Genomic DNA, 5,002 nt, shown 5'->3' with positions numbered 1-5,002 from the left:
TATTGTACACAATTACCAAACAAATATATTTTATTTGTTTGACATATTTTATTTACTCATAAAATATGATGCAAATCAAACGTCTCATTAATTTTAATTTTTTTTTGTTATTCTATTTTATTTTTCAGAAAAAAAATCAATAATTCAAAAAGTAAAATAGAAAAAAAAAATCAAACTGAAATATAAAAAGATTTATACTTAAAAAACTCAATCAATGATCATTTTAATGTATTAAACATGTAACATGTGATTAGAGTATATTTACTAATTTCTTATGTGTGACTAAAAATGATTACAGGTGTTTGGGATTGCTTATTTGAAACAACTTATGTTTTTTTCTACAAAAGTGCTTATTAACTTATTATAAGCTAGAATGGTTTAACTTCTTCAAAAACTATTTATTACCGGTTTGACACCGGTATAAGTTGTTTATCCAAACACTCAAAAGTGCTTATTATTGGTGTTACACCGGAATAAGTCAATAAGTTGTTTTTATAAGCAATCCCAGACACCCCTAAGTTTATTTCAATAGATTATCTAAAATTATTTCAAAATGGAGAATTAAAACTCAAAATCTTCAAAACAAATTACATTCATTTTTAAAAGATTCTCTATTTTTTTAATTTACAGTATCAATTATATTATTAAATTATTATATACATGTAATAAAATAATAGATAAAAGATTGAAAAATTATTCTATACATCAATATTTCTTATTGATGGAACCGTAATAAAATATTATTTCTTTTTTATAGTAAAATTTTATTAGAACTTTTCAAAATTTGAAAATTTTCATCCACTCTCATATTTTTCTATTTTAAAAAATGTTTTAAAGAATATGGAGATTTCGTAAATAAATTAAATTGATTTTTCATGTGAATATCTAAATTTTAATGTTTTTTAAATTTTTGTATTGTATAAAATTTTAAATTAGTTACATCTCCAGTATAGATTATAGTTCTTTTTACAGTTATTTAAATTTATTGACTTCTAAATATGTAAAAGTAATATGTAATTTATGTACGTGATTAAAGAAGCTGGTTATCTAATTTGGACGGGTTTGGACATCTTGTTTTATTGGGTTAGGTCCAACCAACCAAAAAAATCCCAATCTTGACCAGAGATCGGCTTGATCCTTAGGTTGAAAACTAGGAACGATTTGAGTTTAGCAATCCCAACTGGTTCCGACTAGGTCCAATTTTCCTTTCTTAAAAACAGTTAATTGTTGCTCCCACAAAATAAATATATTAACCCAAAATACTGATATCGATTCTTGCCTTCGGTCTAGATCCTGTATTGGTTATTTTGTGCATCTCTATATGAGTATATGACTATATATGATTAATAAATAATTAACTGCAGGATGTAGGTTGCCAAGATTAATCCAAATTATATATGGATTAACTTATATCTCGTCTCAGTTTAATTTCTTACATTATAGTCTAACAATAAAAAACTTATTTAGAGGCTCGAAACGCCCCCCGCCCCTCGCCCCTGAAACTAGTGATCGCCCCTGAAACTAGTGAATTGAGCACATGCAAGATTGTTGTCAAACATATGTTTGATACATACTGAATAGTTCACTAGCCTACGTATTACAAAAGAGTTTATATTTTATATTTTACTTTAAATTTACCTAAACATTTCTATTATCATATTATTAGAGCCCCTTTCAGTCAAATCATAACATTATAAATGTAACAAAGATAGTTTTAATACTGATGTGTGAATAAAAAAACTGTTACGGTGGTTCAATCAGCACATAAAGGGAGTTAGTTCATTTGGCCTTACACAGAACACTTGTAATGGTTGTCACAAGTCACAACACCATGAATTTTGACCCGTGTATAATGCCCACCCGAAAACCATAAAGCTATAAGTATGTCCAATATAAAGAGTAGAGAAAAAGACTTGCCAGATAAAATTCATATTAAAATGCACATGTTTCAATGTATATAAATCATGTATTTTTTTTTATTAACCTGAATATCCAACCCACTATGCGAGTCGATTAATCTCAGGGCGGCCACCTGCTTTGCAGATAGCCCGGAGTCACCGCATTTTAACCTCCGTGGCTACAAGAGGATTTTTATTCCTCCTCAGATTTGAACTTAGGACCTCCAGGTACTTTTGGACCTTTGGAGCCAAGCTCAAACCGATCCCCCAATCAAGCACCACCCTTGTGGTTATATAAATCATGTATTTGCGTTCAAAAACTTGGTTGACAAAAAATTATAAAAATTATACCTCATATTGTTCAAGTTGAATAGCCACTAAACGTGTTCTTTTAGCAACAGTTCCTTTGACGCTTTAACCTTGTTACCCTGCACAAAATAGAACAAGGAGAAAATATATGATTTGGAACATAATGATGACAAAAGAAATAAAAGTCAATATTTGACCTAAGAAGGGCGCTGCTAAGATCCACATGGGCTGGATTAAAAAGCTGTTATTGCCATGAAGGTCTAATTTTCGTTCAATCATGTGTAACAGATGTGTTTGCATAGATCAAACAGACTGGTTTGGACCAAATATGTTAGATTTTACAATCATACAAAAAAACTACTTAAGAAAAGGGGATCTGAGATTGATGTAAAATATCTTCCACAAACAGAATACAGTAGCAATCTAAAAAATAAAATGATTAAAATTTACTAAAAGAACCGCAAATTTCTTAACGGTTACACCCTATAAAAGTTGGATTTGGCACATAATGCTGTACTGCTTGCTCCCTAATTGTTAGTGTAGTAAGATATTCGATAGATCTACATATCTGATAAAATACAGTTAGGGGTTTTTGATTATCTAAGTAATCGGAACGATTACAGAACGGATCTATTGCAAACTCAACATTGATCATCAATTCCAAGTAAGGAAGATCAATTTATCTCATGATTCTTATTTATTCCATTTGGCAATCGATGAATCAAACTGCAACACTGATTGAGTTAATGAAATGGAAGGCATATGATAGACAAGCACAGTGAAAGATCAACATCGCTTACCACTGAAGAAGCAGATCGACGGAAGGAAATGTACTGCGGCTACGCCAAAGCGCTGCTCTCTCAAAACCCTAATCACAAATATCTAAGAATAAAAAAAAAATTACATCAAAAACTTATATATATGGAACACGCTACGAAATAAAGTCGAATTTTTGCTACAGTGGTTTCTCCACATGTCGTGTCCTAATTGGTATATCTGATGCCACTTGGACATACAAAATTTCTCCATATGTCGTATTTTAAAGCAAGTGAATGGTCGAGGTATTTTTCATAAACCCCCTTCATGATTGTTCATTTTTTGATATCGACCTCTGTATTATGAATATCACTGCTAACCTCGTGTAAAAGTGTTTGAATTATCGACTGTGATTTATTATCTTATGTACCACCAATCTACGTTTTCTTGTAAACCAAGAAAAATATTTGTAGTTCCCACTAATTCTTTTTGAAATTTATGTTTACAAAATTTACAAAATTTTCTCTCGAGTAAAGAATTATACATCTATGATCAGTTGAATTCTCTTCTTTAATGTCATTGAAAACGCATGATTGAACCAATTATTACTTGCTAAAGTTTAACGACTACAAAATTAGCATTTTCAGTTTCATGTTTGTAGATGCATTTTTTTTCCAGTTCAATAGCAATTAAATTTTACATTATAGAGATAAATCCGCAACAAAGCAATAAGAACCATAACAATTTTTTTTTATTAACTTGGATATCCAACCGGCTATGCGAGCCGATTAATCCCAGGGCGACCATCTGCTTTGCAGATAGCCCGAAGTCCCCGCATTTGAACCTCCGTGGCCACAAGGCGATTTTTATTCCTCATTGGATTTGAACCTGAGACCTCCTTGTAATTTTGACATTTGGAGTCAAACTCAACTCAATCAGGCACCACCCTTGTGGTTAACCATAACAATTATTATCGCTATGAGCAAAAGGCAATCAAGTACAAATTCTCCTCCCAGAACCAAATGGAATGAGCTAAAAGTCTCGGTCTTTGGTCTTCTGAAGCTCGAAGCAATCGACAAATATCCGACACTTTACATAGGAATGATGCATCTTTAGCCACAACGAATCCATGGCCCCGATGGCAAGTTAGGTATATCAACTTAAGAGACAATTATAAAGTACCTAAAAACCATCAATCTCTGAATCAATTTAAAATCATGATAAAAGTTATTGGCAGTCCATAAACTTGATCTTATAAAGAGCTCACAAATATATCATTTTATATACGTGGGACGGGTCATTACAGTATGCATATCTAATCGAGCCTTTTACCTAAGGCCTTTAAAAAGAGTCTACAAAGAAACACACGTATGCCTACAATGATAAACTTGCATGACTCGGTTTATCGGGCTTCAATATCCTAACATCCTAAACCTAATGTTAGCAAAAATCCGAAAACTAAAGTAGATAACTTATTCATGCATTTTTTTAAATCAAAACCACAGTCGAATAATGGTAAATCACGCCAAAGTAGTTCTAAAGATTCTAGTTTAAGTGATGGTATCCTATGAAAGAACACCTTATCAAAAAAGCCGAAATTGAAAACCGAGCCGGAAAAAACCTAGGTCTAGTGAACCCGAAGCCCGGTTTGGGGCAAGACTTCAGAGCCCGATCAAACTAAAACCATGGAAGCAAGCTCAGGCCTAAGCCCAGTTTGAAAAAGCATGGAAAAGCTCGATCGAACTCTTTTTCAACCCTAAAGCTTGGACCGTTCGCTCCGGGCTTTTTTCTGCTCAATGAAAATGGGTTTGGAAGGCCCGAACCCATACTAAAAACATTTGGACCTTATGCATCTCTATATCAAAGTATTGAGGATAAAACCATATCGGACACCTTTAGATAAGCAACAATATGGTCCCAGTGTAGCAATGAAATTGAATTAGCTTCATGTCTATTTCTCAAAATTGTTTTAAGACTATCTTGAATATATATATATATATATATATATATATATATATATATATATAGAGAGAGAGAGA

This window comes from Cynara cardunculus (genome assembly GCF_001531365.2).
Source record: "Cynara cardunculus var. scolymus isolate 2C chromosome LG 5, CcrdV1, whole genome shotgun sequence".
NCBI lineage: Eukaryota > Viridiplantae > Streptophyta > Magnoliopsida > Asterales > Asteraceae > Cynara > Cynara cardunculus.
The sequence above is the reverse complement of the archived record's forward strand: the minus strand, read 5'-3'. Positions refer to the sequence as shown.